This window comes from Orycteropus afer, unplaced genomic scaffold (assembly GCF_000298275.1).
Source record: "Orycteropus afer afer isolate SDZICR_OR568_19922 unplaced genomic scaffold, OryAfe1.0 scaffold00128, whole genome shotgun sequence".
Taxonomy (NCBI): Eukaryota; Metazoa; Chordata; class Mammalia; order Tubulidentata; family Orycteropodidae; genus Orycteropus; species Orycteropus afer.
The window spans coordinates 1,070,090-1,088,545 of record NW_006921715.1 but is presented as its reverse complement, the minus strand read 5'-3'; the positions used below and the strand labels follow the sequence as shown (position 1 = coordinate 1,088,545).

Genomic DNA, 18,456 nt, shown 5'->3' with positions numbered 1-18,456 from the left:
TGGTTTAAAATTAAGAAGGGAGTGCGTCAGGGTTATATCTTTTCCCCACACTTACTCAATCTGTGTGCTGAGCAAATAATCAGAGAAGCTGGACCACATGAAGAAGAACATGGCATCAGGATTAGAGGAAGACTCATCAACAACCTACGTTATGCAGATGACACAACTTTGCTTGATGAAAGTGAGGATGACTTGAAACACTTACTGATGAAGGTTGACTACAGTCTGCAGTATGGATTACACCTCAATATAAAGAAAACAGAAATCCTCACAACAGGACCAACAAGCAGCATCACGATAAATGGAGAAAAGATTGAAGTTGTCAAGGACTTCATATTACTTGGTTGTATAATCAACACCAATGGAAACAGCAGTCAAGATATCAGACGTCGTACAGCATTGGGCAAATCTGCTGCAAAGGACCTCTTTCAAGTGCTGAAGAGCAAAGATGTCTCCTTGAAGACTAAGGTGCGCTTGACACAGGCCATGGTGTTTTCAGTCGCCTCATATGCATATGAGAGCTGGACAATGAAAAAGGAAGACCGAAGAAGAATCGATGATTTTGAGTTGTGGTGTTGGTGAAGAATGCTGAAAGTACCATGGACTGCTAAAAGAACTAACGCATCTGTCCTGGAAGAGGTGCAGCTGGAATGCTCCTTGGAAGCGAGAATGGCCAGACTTCATCTCACCTACTTTGGTCATGTTGTCAGAAGGGACCGTTCCCTGGAGAAAGATGTCATGCTTGGCAAAGTGGAGGGACAGTGAAAACGGGAAAGACCCTTAACGGGATGGACTGACACAGTGGCTGCAATGATAGGCTCAGGTATAGCAGGGATCATGGGGCTGGCACAGGGCCAGGCAGTGTTTCGTTCTGTTGTAATGAGGTCGTCCTGAGTTGGAGGTGACTGGACGGCACCTAACAACAACACGCCTGTGTCGCCTTGCACTCTTGTGTATCTCCCAGTGTCTTCCTTTGCCTCGGGCATGTTGTACTGAACTCTCCCTTACTGTGTATTGCCTTTCCCTTCACCCAGGTTAACACACGTTTCCTATCTAGTTAGTGATTTTCCCTCCCTTCCCCTCTCACCTCTGGTAAACCATTAAAGAATGTTCCTTTCTGTGCATAAGCCTTTCTTTGACTTTTTAGAGGAGTGGTCTCATACAATATTTGGCCTTTTGTGACTGACTTATTGCACTCAGCATAATGTCCTTCTTCTATTGTGGAGGACACAATAAATGGAGAAAAGATTGATGTTGTCAGGGATTTCATTTTACTTGAATCCATAGTCAATGCCCATGGAGGCAGCAGTCAAGAAATCAGATGACGTATTACACTGGGCAAATCTGCTGCAAAAGACCTCTTTATAGTGCTGAAGAGCAAAGATGTCTGTTTGAAGACTAAGGTGTGCCTAACCCAAGCCACAGTATTTTCAGTTGCCTCATGTGCATGTGAGAGCTGGACAATAAATAAGGAAGACCGGAGAAGAGTTCATGCCTCTGAATTGTGGTGCTGGGGAAGGACACTGAAAGTCCACGGACGGCCAGAAGAGTGAGCAGGTCTGTCCTGGAAGAAGTGCAGCCGGAATGCTCCTTGGAAGCAAGAATGGCCTGACTTCTCACGTACTTTGGTTATGTTGTCACAGGGTACAATCCCTGGAGAAGGAGAGAGTGCTGGTAAAACGGAGGGTCAGCGGAGAAGGAGAAGGCCCTCGGCAGCATGGACTGACACGGTGGCTGTGACAGCGGCTCGAACGGCAGAAACCGTGAGGCTGGCGCAGGACTGGGCCGTGTGTTCTGCTGTACGTAGGGTTGCTGCGCGTTGGAGCTGATTTGTCGGCACCTGACAGCAATGACGAGGATCCTCCAGGTTGCACCCGTGTTAGAAGGGGACCTCACAGTCTATACGTTGCTGTTGTCATTGGGTGCCGTCCAGGTGATCGCGACCCTACAGGACAGGGTGGGACTCCAGGCTGTTCTCTTTGTGGGAGCGGTCGTCCGGTCTTCTCTCCCTCACAGCCGCTGGTGCTTTTGAGCCACTGATCTTTCCATTAGCAGCTGAGCGCTTCACCACTGTGCCAGCAGAGCCCCTCTACGGTCTAGAGAGGGCTCCACCTCAGAATCTGCTTTCTCTGGGAAACATTTTCCTGTCCCTGGCACCGGCATTCTGGTGCTAATGATCCCAGTCTCCTTAACCCAGGGAGAGCGCCTGAGGTCTTAGGACTTGCTCAGGCTCCTGATATCCCCACACCCTTTATCTTTTTTTGTTGTTGTTGTGTGCCGTCGAGTCGGACCCGACTCATAGCAACCCCTCCTTGGGTTTCCGAGGCAGTATCACTACGGAAGTAGATTGCCCAACCTTCCTTCCGAGGAGTGGCTGGTGGGTTTGAACTGCCAGCCTTCTGGTGAGCAGTCAAGTGTCTTAGGCACTACGCCACCAGCGCTCTTTAGTGCTTTTTAAACATGGAGTGTGGGTGCTGTGTCATACACCTTAACTGTAGGGGAGCTCAGCCTGCAGAATTAGCATTTCTTATTTCAGATTTCCTTGAGATGGAAAGATTTGGAGTATTTTGTGTTTTCTGAGCTTGGATCACTATGTAGCTGATGAAAGACAATCAAATAGAGTTTATGGAAGCATACATCCTTACAATTCTTGCTGCTAGTACCTTTCTTCTCAGAGTTGTGTGTTGGGGATGTAGAAAGGAGGTGGGGGCGCCGTGGTCTGCCCTCCTGCACCTGCCAAGGCGGGGAGGATCGACAGGAGCACCAGGAGCCGGGGCCTGATTCTTGGGGGGCTTAGGTCAGGCAGGTCACCGCCCTCCACCTTAGTGCTTCTGGCCCCAGCTGCCCCTCCCACATCACTCTCTCCGTCTCTGCGATTAAGTGCCACACAGAATGCACGCGCATACTCACGATGAGGGGTTTGACGGGGAGTAGCAGGTAACAGCTCAGCATCAGAAGCGGCTCCGGGGGCAGGTCGTCCATCAGGACAGCCTCTTCCCAGCTGGGCTGCAGGCCCGCTGCTCTCTGGCCACGGCCTCTCGACCCGGCAGCCCCTTGGCCTCTGCTCTGCTCAGGCAAGTGTCACAGAGCTCTTTTAGCTCAACCAGTAAGTTCCCAGAAGTACCCCATTCTGCCAATAAACCTCGGGCTGAGGCGCTTGGCTTTCTCCCTCCACGGGTCCAGAAGCCAGCTCTGTCTCATGCCAGTCTGTTGCCGATCTGCGGCCGCCATTTCTCTTGCTGTCTCAGCAAAGTGTTACGGCGTCTCCATCCCCTGGGTTGAGGAGGTGTTCAGCGTAGGGGTCTCAGGTCCACCGGGCACGCTCCACTCTGGGCTCTTCTTTCTTGATGGTGGTGAGGGCCTGCTTCATTTAAGCCTAAAAAACAAAACAAAACAAAACCCACTGCCATCAAGTCGATTCTAGCTCATAGTGACTCCCACTGGGTTTCCAAGGTGGTAAATCTTTACAGAAGTAGATTACCCAGTCTTGCTTCCATGGAGTGGCTAGTGGGTTTGAACCACCAACCCTCTGGTTAGCAGTCAGATGCCTAAGGCACTGGGCTGCCAGAGCTCCTTTTTAAGCCTAGCAATGGCAAAACTGACTGTTCCCCACCTTAGGGTTCCATATACCTTATTTGCACAGTCCCACCCTCACAAGGGTGCCGGGGACCTTATTGACATTATTAACAAGCTACCCTATTCCCCTGGTGGGCCACAGGCACTGCACATTTACATCGTCTTACCCTGTCACCTGGTGGGGGTCACGAAGACCATGACTGGAGGAGCCACGTTCAGTAACTCACTGTACTGCAGCAGGGGATGGCATTCACTCCTAGCTGTGTGTAGTGAACGGGCACCCCCATGTGTTGGCCTTATGAGTATGAATATAGGAAAAAGCTTTATGAGTAAAGGAAATCATTGCAGCACTGTGCATAAGGAAGGAAAATTGACTGGGAAACAATAAGGAAATAGCCAGCAATAGTTATAAAACTATGTCCTGAATAATTTCAACAAATACACAAAATTTACACAAAGAAGATTGGAAAGAAGTCTACCAAAAGGTACTTGTGGGCTTTTTTTCTGAATGGCAGGATTAGAAATGGTTTCCATTCTTCTTCCTACTTTTACTTGATTTCTAAATGTTCTGCGGTGTGTGTTTTCTTAATAATAAGAAGACATTTATTTATTTATTTATTTATTTTTTTAATAATTAAAAAATATTTTATTGTGTTTTTGGTGAAAGTTTACACAACAAATTAGGCTCCCGTGTAACAATTTCTATACATGTTGTTCATGTCTACAGTATTTTTAAAACAAGTCAAGATAAGTAAGGCAGCTTGGCCTGGATGGCATTTTAAGCTTCTCATGGGTAACCCCCAAACCAACCTGTTGCTGTTGAGTACAGCCTTCTCACAAGGACCCCATGTGTGTGTGGAACTGGGCCCCGGAGGGTTTTCAGTGGCTGACTTTTCAGAAGTAGACTGGCAGGCCTTTCTTCACTACTGCTGCTGGGTGAATTTGAACTGCCAAGCCCATGGTTAGCAGCGGAGTGTGTTTATATCTTTGTACTACCAGGGACATTTTCTTACGGGTGTTGTTGTTAGGTACCGATGAGTTAGTCTTGTTTCATAGATACTCTGTGTACAACAGAGCGAAACACTGATTGGTCCTGCGCCAGCCTGACAGTCATTGCCGTGTTTGGCCCCTTGTTGTAGCCACTGTGAGAAGACATTTATTTTTAAGAATCCGCTTCTGTCTCCCACTGAATCTGCTCTTCAATGTACTGAGATCAGCAACGCGGCTTACAAGGAAGTCCGGGAAGCTAGGGCTGGCTCACGTGGCTTCTCAGGAGGACAGGGAATGGTGATTGCAGTTAAATGAATCCTGGGTTCGTCGTGTTCCTGCGCAGCTTGTTTCCATCCCAGTGCTGGGCGGGTGCTGTAGGCATTTACATGTAAAATGTCCATTAACATGTACTCACTGTTCCATGTATCTGGGGTTATCTGTTTTGTTAGGTGTTAACCAGTCAGTAATTCCTATTTCTCATTTTAAATTTTGCTGCTTTGTTCAGACTTTAATTTGGTAGATTGACCTTTTTAAAAAAATTTAGCATATAAACTTTTAGCATATAAACTTCTATAAACTTTTTGTTGGTTGTATTAATGGCTCCATTAATTAACAGATCAGAAAATTACTGAGCAGTTGTTCTATTTTCTGTTAGGGGAGGTTGAGTTGGTTCCGACTTTGAGCAACCCCACGTCCAGCAGTGTGAAACCCTGCCCTGAGCCTGCCTCACAGTCTTGCTGCGTTTGAGCCCATCATTGCAGCCATGGTGTCAGTCCGTCTCATGGCGGCTCTTCCTCTTTTTCATTGATCCTTTACTTTACCAATCACGACGTCCCTCTCCGGGGACTGGTTCCTCCTACGAACATGTCCAGAGTACCAGAGATGAAGTCTTGGCATCCCCACTTCTAAGGAGAATTCTGGCTTTCTTCCAAGACAGATTTGGAGTTCTTCTGACAGCCCATGGTGTATATTCATTATACTTCTCCAGTACCGTCATGCAAAGGCATCAACTCTTCTTTGGTCTTCCTTATTCACTGTCCAGCTTTCACCTGTCTGTGAGGCAACTGAAAATACCCTGGCTTGGGTTAGGTGCACCTTAGTCCTCAAAGTGACATCTTTGTTTTTTTAACACTTTAAAGACTTTATTTGTAGCAGATTTGCCCAGTTTAATATGATGCTTATCATGATGTTGCTTGTTGGTCCAGTTGTGAGAATTTTTGGTTTCTTTATATTGAGGTGTAATCCATACTGAAGGCTGTAGTCTTTAATCTTCATCAGTAAGTGCTTCAAGTTGTCTTTGCTTTCCGCAGGCAGGGTTATGTTACCTGTGTTACCTGCTTTCAGCAAGCAGGATTATGTTCAGTTCATAGCTTCTGCCAATCCTGATACCTCATTCTTCAATAGTCCAGATTCTTGGATTATATGTTTAGCATACAGATTGAATAAGTACAGTGAAAGGATACAACTCTGACACGTTTCCCATCTTAAACCATGGAGTATCCCCTCGTTCTGTTTGAATGACAGCCTCTTAGTTTATATACAGATTCCACGTGGGCACAATTAAGTGTTCTGGAATTCCCATTCTTTACATTGTTACCCATAATTTGTTATGACCACACAGCCAAATACCTTTGCATCGTCAATAAACCACAGGCAAACATCTTTCTGCTGTTTTCTGCTTTCAACCAAGATCCATTTCATATCAGCAATGAGATCCCTTGTTCCACATTCTCTCCTCAATCTGCCTTGAGTTTCTGGAAGTGCCCTGTCGGTGTTCTGCTGTGACCGTTTTTGAATTATCTTCAACCACATTTTACTTGTGTGTGATAACAATGACACTGTTTGATAATTTCCATGTTTTGTTGGATGGTCTTTCTTTGCAATGGGCACAAATATGGACCTCTTTGAATTGGTTGGCCAGGTAACTGCCTTCCAAATTTCTTGGCATAAATGGGTGAGTATCTCCAGCACTGCAGCCGTTTGTTGAAACATCTCAATGGGTTTTCCATCGGTTCCTGGAGCCTTGTTTTTCACCAGCTCCTTCAGTGCAGCTTGGAGTTCTTCCTTCAGTACCGTTGGTTCTTGATCATATGCTGCCTCCTGAAATGGTTGAATGTCAACCACATCTTTTTGGTACAGTGGCTCTGTGTATTCCTTCAGTCTTCTTTTGATGCTTCCTGCATCGTTTACTGTACTGCTCCTAGAATCCTTCAATATTGCAGCTTGAGGCTTGAATTTATTTTTTCAGTTCTTTCATCTTGAGAGATGCCAGGTGTGTTCTTTCCCTTTGGTTTTCTAACTCCAAGTCTTTGCACATTTCGTTATAATAATTTTCTTTCTTTGCCTTCCCCTCCCACCCTTCTGTTCACCTCTTTGTCTTCATTTCTTTTATTTACTTTAGCTACTCCCCTTTTGAGAGCAAGTTTCAGTCTCTTCTGACATCCATTTTGGTCTTCTCTTTCTTTCCTGTCTTTTTAATGACCTTGTGCTTACTTCATCTAGGATGTCCTTTCACAATCATCTGCTCTTTGGTCAGTGGTATTCAGTGTGTCAATTCTGTTCCTCAGATGGTCTCTAAATTCAGGAGGAATGTAATCAAGATCATATTTTGGCTCTCGTGGACTTGTTTTAATTTTCTTCAGCTTCAAGTTAAACTCACCTATGAGCTATTGATGGTCTGTTCCACAGTCTGCTCCTGGCCTTATTTTGACCAATGGTAATGAACTTCTCCATTGCCTCTTCCCACAAATGTTGTCGATTTGATTCCTGTGTATTCTGTCTGGTGAGGGCCATGTGTATAGTAGCTGTTTATGTGGTTGAAAAAAGGTATCTGCAGTGAGCAAGTTGTTGGTTTTGCAAAATTCTGTCATGGGATCTCCAGTGTTATTTTTATCATGAAGGCCATGTTTCCAACTACCAACACTGCTTATTTGTTTCCAGCTTTTGCATTCCAGTCACCAGTAATCACACATATTGATTGCATGTTTGGTCAATTTCAGACTGTAGAAGTTGGTAAGAATCTTCAATTTCTTCACTTCTGGCTTTAGTGGTTGGTGTGTAAATTTGAATAATAGTAGTATTAACTGGTCTTCCTTGTAAGCATATGGATATTACCCTATCACTAACAGCATTGTACTTCAGGATAGATCTGGGATGTTCTTTTTGACAATGAATGGGATGCTGTCCTCTTCCGTTTGTCCTTCCAGGCGTAGTAGATCATATGATGTCTGATTCAAAATGGCCCAAACCCGTCCATTTCAGCTCACAAATGCCTGGGATATTCATCTTTGTGCGTTCCATTTCATTTTTGACAACGCTAATTTTTGTAGATTCATACTCCATACATTCCATGTTCTGATTATTAATGGATGTTTGCAGCTGTTTTTTTCTCATTCTGAGTCATGCCCCATCAGCAAATGAAGGTCCCAAAGCTTTGTTCCACTCATGTCATTAAGGTCAACTATTTGAGGAGGCAGCTCTTCCTCAGTTATAGTTTGAGTGGTTTCCACCCTGAGGGGCTCATCTTCTGGCACTGTATCAGACAGTGTTCTGCTATTCACAGGTTTTCACTGGCCAGTTTTTTTTCTTTGTTTTTGTTTTTCTGTCAGAAGTGGACCTAGCCATGTCCTTCTTCCTAGTCTGTCTTAATCTGGAGGCCCTTTTGAAACTTGCCCACCATGGGTGACCCTGCTGGTATCTGACGTACCGGTGGCTTAGTCTCCAGAATCACAGCAGCACACAAGCCGCCGTCGGTCGAGAAACTGACAGAGAAGGCAGCACACCTAGCCCTGCGTTTGCCCAGTGTGGTCCTCTAGGGCACCAGTGGAAAGGCATGTGTCCTGGCCACTCCAGCCCTGGCTTGGACCCCTTGGCCCACCCATGCCTTCAGGCAGGTTCTCAAGGGCAGGCTGTCCATCCCTGCAGCTGGCTTAGCAGAGAAGGTGGCACAGCTGGGCAGGATCCTGCTGAGTGCTCACCTGAGGTGTCCCCAGCGGGAGTTGCCCGGGCCGCGTGCCAGGCTGGTCATTAAAGCCACACCCTTGTGGCATTTCTGTTACATTAGGAACTGAGACGCCTTGCCCTCCCAGCTGAGGGGTCTGTGGCCCTGAGCCCCATTGCCCTTCTCCCTCTTCTTCACTTTGAATCAGTGACTTTGTCTCAGTGGATGAATGCAGAGTGGCTAACTGTGTTCAAACTCAGAGCAGAGTTCAATAAAAACACGAATTTTAGAGCACTCATCTCACCTGAGATGGGATCAGAGACTTCAGAGCAGGAAGGTACCTTTACGAAGGTTTATACACACTGAATTACACATGCACGGTCTGGTGAATTGGTGTGTCTTTCGTTTATGTCTTTTCACCACCATGAAATTTTTTAAAAGATTTATAGACAAAACCCTTTCTGCATAAGGAAAACGAGGCCCATGGGGACTGCCCTGTAGTTGCTCTGCTGGTCATCGGCACAGCTGTGACTGAGTCCCTTCCACCTCTTCTCTTGGTGTGAGTGTTCTGGAGAGAGCCTGTCTGTGGTCTCGCCCGCTCCCTGTGTGCAGGATCCAGCCCCACACACTCATTGAGTTGGACTTGACCTCAGGATCCTCTTGGTCATAACTTAATGTGCTACGTTCAATTCTTTCACGTTGCATTCAGGATAGTAAATTGCAACTTGATGTCCAAACAGGAAATAATAGAGCATTTCATAACACGGGTGTAGCCGTGGATGACAGCTGCCACTTCTCATGTGCCTACTATGTGCTGGACACCGTGCCAGGAGCTTCACGATTCCTAACTAGACCCCAGTGCAGCCCTGCCAAGTTCCGTCATTGTGCAGATGGAAAGCTGAGGCTTGGGAAGGTTGAGTGACTTAACCAAGGCACTTAGCTAATAGGATGCAGAGATGGGAAGGAGCCCAGTCCTTTCTGAAGCTTTCTGTGAAGCAGGCTCCCTCGGAATGGGCCCCGAATGACTGCACTGTAAGCATTCTCGTTTGTCAGACTTGTTTTATTTGGAAATTTCTCCTCTAAGTGCTGTGTTGCTGTGTTTTGCCCCTAGGAACTGTGAGATGTGACTTAAAACGCACACAGACACACACAGCCCTTCATGAACTGGAGGGTGTCTTCATTTTGTCTACATGCTGGGAATTCGTTTATCTCAGCACCTGAGGAGTGGGGATTGTGTTTCAAACCTTCCCTGGTGCTGCTTCTCTTCTGGGTTTTGTTCATTTTGAAGATTGCTTGTTGAAAGTGCTCCATTGTGAATCCTCTCGTGTCCTGCTGTCCTCGCGGTCCAGCCTTGCAAACCCTCTCACATCCTGCCACCCTCGCCATCCAGCTTTGCAAATCCTCTCTCATGCCACCGTCCTTGAGATCCAGGCTTCCGGACCCTCTCGCGTCCTGCCGTCCTCGTGGTCCAGGCTTGCGGACCCTCTCACGTCCAGCCGTCCTTGCGGTCTAGGCTGGTACCTGTTCAGATCAGAAGCATCTTTTCTAGCAAAGATTTTCCTTCATGGCAACAACCTCTCTTCATTGGGTGGCCTGTAGTTTTCAGAGACAGAGACATGGAAGAAACTCGGTGTGATGTCGTGTGCAAAACGTGTTTGATATGTTGCAGAGGTGATGATCATGCTATTTAAGAACCCGGTGCTGACAGAAATCCTAGGATCCTGTTAGGAGAGGGGCAGCGGGGCTTGAATGTGGCCCAAGAGAGCATCTTTCCCGCTTCCTTCTTACTTAGTTGGGTGCCCCGCCCCCGTCCCGTCTTTCCTCCGTGGTTTCCCATCACGTTCTAATGGTCTGCCTGCTCCCCCAGCTGGTCTGCTCAGCTCCTTACATAAAATCGCGTTCTGGACTCAGGAGGCCTGCAGTGGGCACAAGGTTTTCTTTTCATGGGTCATTAAGATCTGATTTCCTCTTTTGAGGGAAGGACAATACTAGATTACTGTGAGACTGAATTTTAAAATTAAGACTCAAGGAAAAATTAATAAAAAAAAAACTTAGTAGTGACTGCAATGGCAGCGTAGCATCTCGTCATAGAGGGGACGTGTTTGTTCCCGATGTCAGTGTGCCTCTGATCGACCCGTGTGTATTGAGTGCCTTCTGTGTGTGGAGCTCCGCCGGTGCAATCAGCTAACGTTCTTGGCTGCTGAGCGAGAGGTCGGAGGTTCGGGTCTACGCAGGGCACCGCAAAGGAAGGCCTGGCTTCTGCTTCCAAACAGTCAGCCGTCGAGGGCCCTATGTGGCTCTGCTCGGTCACACAGGTGGCTGCCACGCGTCGCAGTGGAGTTGGTGGCGACTGGCTTTCCTGTGTAGGCTTCGTAGCAGGTGCTTCCTTCACCTGCCCACCCAGCGTGATGGTGATTGTTGTTGTTATGTGCCACTGAGTCACGATGGACACAAACTACCTCGCAGTTGCAGCCTTAAGGATGATGCGTAAAGACCGGGCATGGTGCGGGTGGAGCCTAGAGGCTTCACCTGGCCTGTTTGATAGGCGTGTGCGTATGGGCAGGGGTGGGAGGGACCTGACTTGGTGCTAGTGAGGTGCTGGGGGCCAGATGTCGTCCCTCTGTCCCTCGTCCTCTGTCACGACCCCCTCCGGCCACCTTCCAGCCCTGAAGCTGACCTATGTAGACTGCTCCAGCAGGCCTCTTGGCAGGTGAGCTTCCAGTCAGTGGGGCAGGGGGAGCCCCTGCAGGGGTGGGAGGAGGGAAGAGAAGGAGGTTGTCCATGGAGTGTCAGCACCCCCTTCAGGGCAGCTTCTTGGTCCTGGGTTCTAGGGACTTCTCCCCATCCCGTCCCCTCAGGGTGGCGACAGCCTCTGCAGATGGGAAAGAGGCCCGCTGTGCTCACAGTGTGTCTGGACGCAGGAGTGTGTGTCCGCTCACCCCCATGCCCCCCGGAGCACAGCTGCCCACCGTTCACTCTAGCTGGGAAGACACGGCAACAGCAGTGCTGAGCTGGGAGCGGCAGACTTCAGTATACAGACACAGAGACACACGCTCGTTGGGAGTCCAGGCAGGGCCTTCGTTGAGGGCAGAAGAATGAGGAGACCAGGCGTGGGGCTGGAGCTGGGCGCCCCTGGCGCTTCCCCACAGGCTCCTCGCCCAGCAGCCCAGGCAGCGCTGGGGAACCCGCTAGAAGGGAGGCTCTCAGATCCCACCCCAGCCCTACAGAGTCAGGAACCCTGAGGTGGGGCCTAGAAACTGCATTTTCCCAGCTCTGCAGGTGAGTGTGGTGCACACTGCAGTGGGAGGGCACACCCAACAACGCAGAGGAAGGAGGAAGGAGGTGGGAATGTCTGTCTCTTGTAGCTTTGTTTGGCTGGTTTGTTGGTGTGTCTGAGAGCACAGTGTGAGAAATAACCCAGGGTGGACAGCATGAGACCAGCTCACCAATCGTTACAAGAGAACAGAATTGTTACTCAGCTAAACGGGGTGGAGGAGCACTAGCCTAGAAGTGGGCCTGTGTCCTCCCCTTCCCTCCTCTTGGCCTTGTTGTAAAAGGACACTTGGACCAGACAGGGCACACCCCACTATGAGCTCATGCTTTTTGGAGTTTCGCACTCTGCTGCCACCAGGCACTCAATGGCCACCGTCATTATTTCAGCTCTAGATTTTTTTTGTTGGTTCTGGTCACCACTGATGGTGTAGCAGACTGTAAGGAAGCATTGAAGGTTTGTATCGCGGGAAAGGAGGTTAGCCTACCCAGAGCCGACAGAACGCGCTGGGAGCAGAAGCTGGAAGAGGCAGTCCTGGTGGGAACGGAGAGGACAGACAGGAGGCAGTTTCACGTGGGAATCTGTGTGTGTTTCCTACGGTTGCCGGAACAAAGTGCCACGAGCTGGGTGACTTCACGCTGCAGAAACACGTTCTCACCCCATCCTCGGGCCCGGAGTCTCTCGGGGGCCCTACGGGAGAATCTACTCTGTGTCGTTGTGCTAGCTTCCGCGTTGCCGGCAGTCCTTGGCCTATAGCCGCATCCCTCCAATCTGGACTCCATCTCTACACAGCGTTCTCCTGTCTCGTGTGTCTTGAGTGCCCTTCTCCTCAGGACACTTGGCATTGGATTTAGGACCCACCCAAACCTACTATGGCCCCAACTCATCCCACGAGCAGAGACCCTGCTTTGAAGTCAGCTACCATTCAGAGGGTGGATACGAATTTTGCTGGAGACATAATTCAATCCAGTGTGTATATTTTTAGGAGAAAAAGAAAAGGCGGAATGGGCAGAGTGGAGACTGAAGTGGTGGGAGACGTGCAGGTGGAGATGGGAGATTCTGCTGCCTCTGACTTGGGGGACGCGGTCTGCCCTGGCAGCGGCGGGTGGATGCAAAGAGAGCAGATTGTGGTGCAGGGAAGAGTCCGTCCTGCTTCTGGGGCCGTGCTGTTCCGACGAGGAATGTTTGCTCCGAGCACAAGGTGGAGCGGATGCTCAGGACATGGGAGGGAGACCTTGGGAAGGAGCAGGCCTGCCTCATGCCGTTGGCCGCGGAGGCCTGGTGGTGGTGTCTTCCACTTTCTCTCATGTTCAAGGGGCTCGGACCCTCAGCTGTCAGCGTGGCTGGCGCCTAACCACGACGTGCAGGGGCCGTGTTATCATTGCTAATGTTTCCAAGAGCCTAAATTAGAGCAGGCCCTGTGGAGGGAGATATTTAAAATAATAGATAATGTGCCATCACCTGTTTCTCTAAAATTAGGTTAATTCTGTGACGAACAAAATAAATGAAAGTCTCTAGCATTGTTAACAAGCATTCATTTTGGGTGGTTTTCGGTGTACAGAAAAATTGCAAGGATGGTGCCGTGAGCACGAATGCCCTGTACCCCGTTCCCTGTTACTCACATCTTACATTAGCGTGGGACACTTGTCACGAGTGACCAGTGCCGATCCTTCAACATCAAAGTCCATACTTCATTAGGATTTCCTTAGCTTTTCCCAAATGCCCTTTTCTGTTCCAGGTACCACATTATATGTAACCCCAACTCCTATTGGAACAGCTTTGTCAGCTAGAGTGCCATCCTGATGTGCAGGCCGAACCCGGAGATGCACCTGCAGCTTCAGGTGCAGACCATCGTGTGAAGTGAATGGTGCAGTAAAGCGAGTCACATGAGTGTTTTCGTCCCCCAGTGAATGTAAAAGTTATGTTCACGTTATACTGTAGTCTATTCAGGGTGCAATCTCTCTCTCTCTCAGACCCAACTCACAGCAGCCCCTCGTTGGGTTTCCAAGGCGGTATCACTACAGAAGTAGATTGCCCAGCCTTCCTTCTGAGGAGTGGCTGGTGGGTTTGAACCTCCAGCCTTCTGGGTAGCAGTCCAGTTTGAAATATTGTGAGAATGACTGAAATGGGACAGAGGACACAGAGTGAGCACATGCTGCTGGAACGGACTGGCTCTGTGCAGAGTGGCCTCAGTCTTCGATGTGTCTCTGAAGCACATTGAAGTGAGGTCTGCCCGTCCAGCTCCTTTGCCTTCTGTCCAACAGTCTCCACTCATCTCCACAGTTACTTAGATCAGAACCTTTTGCCTCCATTCCCTTCAGTGGGGCTATAGCACACGGTCCAAATACGATGAAATTCTTCTGTCAGTTTGCGTAGCGTCCTGGCATCCCTGGACCCTCTAGTTGATTTTTCAAAAGATCTGCATTCAGTAAGGTTCACGCTTCATGCCATGGGTTCTGTGGGATTTGAAGTGTCACCTCTCCACCACCACGCCGGCATACGGAGTAGTTTCACTGCCCTCGCCGGTCTCCTGTGCCTCACCTCTACAGCCCCCCTTTCTCCCCAAACCTCGAACAACTACTCATCAGTTTTCTGTCTCCAGAGTTTTACCTTTCCAGAAGTCACGTGGGTCACTGGGATTCTCCACTTAACCATATACGTGTGAGCTTCCTCCCTGCTATGTGGATTGGGCCGTTTCTCTTCATCACTATGTCGTGTGCCGTGGCGTCCGGGTGCCGCAGTGCTTACCCACTGGTCTGTTCTGGGCATCTTGACTGCTCTTGGTGTGGATGCAGTGGCTGTAAGCATTGACACGGGTTTTATGGGGTCTTCAGCTCTCAAATCACGAGGGTAAACCCCCAGATCTGCAGTCTCTGGGCACACGGTGAGACCGTTAGCTTTCCAAGAAACTGCCGACCCGTCCTCTGCGCAGCTGCGCCATCCTGCACTGCCATCTGCGGTGACTGACAGGGCACGTGGGTCACCTGTTGCCAGCGGTGGGCACTGGGCCCCTGGTTTCCGATGTCTGCACCCCAATGGGCGTGCAGAGGTGTCTCGTTGTCTGAGTGTGTGTCTCCATGAAGGCACGGGTCCTGAGCATCTCCCCATGTCTTCCTTGCCGTCTCTGTCTTCTTTGCTGCAGTGTCTGTTTAGACCTTCTGCCCATTTTTAGAATGGGGTGGTTTGGTTTTTACTCTTGGAATTGCCGAGTTCTCAATCTCCTTCTGTAGTGATACCACCTCGAAACGCAGGGAGGGGTTGCTGTGAGTCGGATCCGACTCAACGTCAGTGAGCGTTTGGAGTTGTTTATGGGGTGCATGAGCCCCCCATGTCATCTCCCGGTCTGTGGCTTGTCTTTTCATTCTTCTAGCAGTTGCTTTCAAAGAGCAAAGGTGTTTTCATTTGAGCAAAGTCCAACTTGCCACTTGTTTCTTTCTTGCATTAGGTTTTGGGTTTTGCCTAAGGCATTTGGCTGCTAACCAGAAGGCTGGCGGTTCAAACCTTCCAGCTACTCCTCGGAAGGAAGGTTGGGCAATTTACAATTCTGTAGTGATACCGCCTTGGAAACCCAAGGAGGGGTTACTGTGAGTCGGTCCAACTTGACAGCGGTGAGTTTGGTTTTGGTTTATCTAAAAACTTAACCACCAAACCCATGGTGACAGCGGTTTTTCTCCCATGTTTTCTTCTGGAAGTTTCCCATTTAGGTCTGTGGTCCACTGTGAGTTAGTTTTTGTGTGGAGCGTGAGGTCTGGGTCTAGGCGAGGTAGCCCAGCAGCGTTTGTTGAGAGCTTGCTCCTTCCTCCATTGCCCTGCCCTGCGCCTCTGTCCCCTCTGCTGGCGTGTCTGAATGGACTCTTTCCCATTCTTCCTGCCTGAGGGTCTGACTTCGCTCTGCGAGATAAAGCTCAGATGTCCTTTTCTGCTTGTCTTACAGCAAGACCGCTGGTGCAGACCCTGCCTTTAAGGACCACTGTCAACAACGGCACTGTGTTACCAAAGAAACCAGCTGGCTCTCTGGCGTCCCCCTCCGGGGCCAGGAAGGAGACTGGTGTGCTGGCAACCAAAAGGTAGGCGAGGCGCGTCTGTGGCACCCCTGCGCACAGCTGGAGAGGTGCTCAGAACGAGCAGAGCTCTGATGCTCACTCTTCGCAGTCACTGGTCCGGTGAACACTCGTGTGGTGCAGCATTCGCCGTGTCGCCACAGCAGAAACGACGTGATTTTGTCGCTTGGGTGGGTTTGGGTTTGCTCACAGTGTGTCTGGAACCTCCTTGGCCCACAGCACAGTGTGCCTGCTAGTGTTTTCACCTGCAGTTCTCTCCTGGGAACAGGAAGGAAGCCCAGCCCGTGCGGGGAGCCTGCTGTCCCTGTGTCCCTGCTTGGAACCAGCAGAGTGCAGGGGGCTCCCCAGCCTGAATTGTTACCTGTAGCGCCCGACAGGCTACCCTGCCGTTACGCTGAGCGGCAGCTTCACGTGGGGGTGTTTGGCACACCACCGTGTGCTCTCACTTTCCTCCGTTTCGTAGAAGTCCTGTTAAAATCTCCTGTGACCTGCCAGGCCACTTTGCTAAGTGTGCAGGCTTGGTGGTGGCTTGTGAAGGAAGACTGTGGGACACCCTCCTGCCCCAACCTTGGTGGCTTCTTACGAGAACGCAGCAGCCCCTGGAGCGTGGGTGGAAATATGAATGGCCACAGGTGCACTGAGGATGTGGGACATGAGGACACACCCAGGACACACCAAAGACTGGAGATGTGAGGACATACCAAGGACAGGGGATGTGAGGGCACACTGAGGGAGAGGGGACGCGAGGACACACTGAGGGAGAGGGGACGCGAGGACACAGCAAGGACATGGACTGTGAGAACACAACCAGGACAGGGGACGTGAGGGACAGGGGACATGAGGACACACCCAGGACAAGGGATGTGAGGACACACTGAGGATGGGGACACACTGAGGATGGGGATGTGAGGACACACCAGGGACAGTGGATATGAGGACACACCGTGGATAGGGACATGAGGATAGGGCTGTGAGGACACACCGAGGATGGGGGACGTGAGGACACACCGAGGACAGGGGATGTGAGGACACACCGAGGACAGGAACGTGAAGATGCATTGTAGCCATGGGATGTGAGGACACACCGTGGGCACTGAGGATGCCCAGCGGGCTTGCAGGAGTTGGTGTCTGACTCTGTGTGAGGCAGTGACTGGGTGTGACATCTCCTGACCCGACGTGGAGTGTCTGCATGAGGGCTTGTCCTCCACCGCACACATTTTCATTGGCAAATCGTTTCTTGTCCTTCCAGTCCGTGTTTGAGGACATTGGTTCTGCTTGGCTCTTTAGAACTTTAAAGTCAGCTTCTTGCCCCTCACCTCCCACCCATCTGTTTAATACTTGATGGGTCGTTTTTATTTTTCATTGACACCAGATGACCTGTGGATTCTGAAGAGCATCAGTAGGTGTGGACAGTGATCACAGCATTGACTTTTCATACAGCAAGTGGTTAATGAAGGAGACGCCCATCCTTTATTTTTAAAGGCAATGGAACTTCAGAATTCACACCTCTTTAATATTTGGGATTTAAATAAAAGAAAGGAACTTTTTCAAAGCAGAAAAAAAGAAGAAAGTGACAGTACAGATGGAGGTGTCATCTTTAGCTCGTGGTTCGCGGTGCCTTCATAAGAGCTGATGCCAGGTGTTCTTGCTCATTGATGGGTAGTCGCTCTGTGTTGGTCCCAAGTGACTTTGATGTTGTGCACTAAGCCCTTCACTGAGCAGATGGTTCCAGGACTCATTGGCATTTATTAGAATTCTTAGCAAATTATATTTTGAGTTCTGGTACTCGAAGCAGTTATTCGGGGTCAGATAAAGCTAGGGAATGGGATTACAGAAACTAACCTCAGGAGGAAGGCCGAGCTGTGGAACATGGCTGGTTCTTGCCCGCAGATTGTGTGAGAGACAAGGGGGCATGAGCCAGTCCCCCCACCTTAAACCAGCCGTGGTGGAGAAGGCAGTTTTGGGTGATCATTAAAGCCTAAGTGCCTGGGTTTTTGTTTGTTTGCTTTGATACCAAATACTAGTCCTTTAAGCAGCCTGCGAGGTAGGTATTATTTTCCCGTTTTTGCCAGTGAGGAATCTGAAACTTAGAGGAGTCAAGTACATTTCCCAAGGGTCCCATGCTAGAGAAGGGGGGTCATGGGCAGAAAGCCAGGTCATCTGGCTCCAAAGCCCACTCTTCCACTGCTGCTGCCGCCCATCAGGCTATCAGTCGGCCCTGGTGTCTGCTCGCCAAAAGCACTCGATGTCCTCACCGCCTGGAAACCATTCCTCACTGATGCTTCACTGTGTACATCTTGTTAGACGCTCTGAGGGGCCACAGTGAATGATGGCAGGAATAGCAGGCGGAAGTAGAGGACTCCAAGCACTGGCACCTGGCAGAGTGCAAGTCTCAGGGACAGAGCTCCCCGTTGATGGGGGCTGCAGGGCAGGAACCAGGCTGTGATGTGTGAGCAGAGCCCTGGAGGCTGTGATGTGTGAGCTGAGCCCTGGGCTCCTCCCACTCTGTTCAGTCCTGTTGGAAAGGGCTCGTGCGTGGTGATTACTGCCCGTGATTTTATCAAAAGGAAGAGAGACAGGCAAGGAGAGAAAAGAAGGGAAGAAAAATATAGGAAACA

General features: G+C 49.7%; 1 protein-coding gene across 1 annotated transcript in view; it reads left to right on the top strand.

Annotated features, from left to right (window-relative positions):
- Positions 1 to 15,719: 15,719 nt before the first annotated feature.
- Positions 15,720 to 18,456, top strand: part of EML1 (EMAP like 1) — a 100,455-nt gene continuing 97,718 nt past the window's right edge. The window contains exon 1 of the mRNA XM_007944607.2: positions 15,720 to 15,844. The gene's annotated coding sequence lies outside the window, so the exon portion shown is untranslated. The remainder of the gene's footprint in view (positions 15,845 to 18,456) is intronic.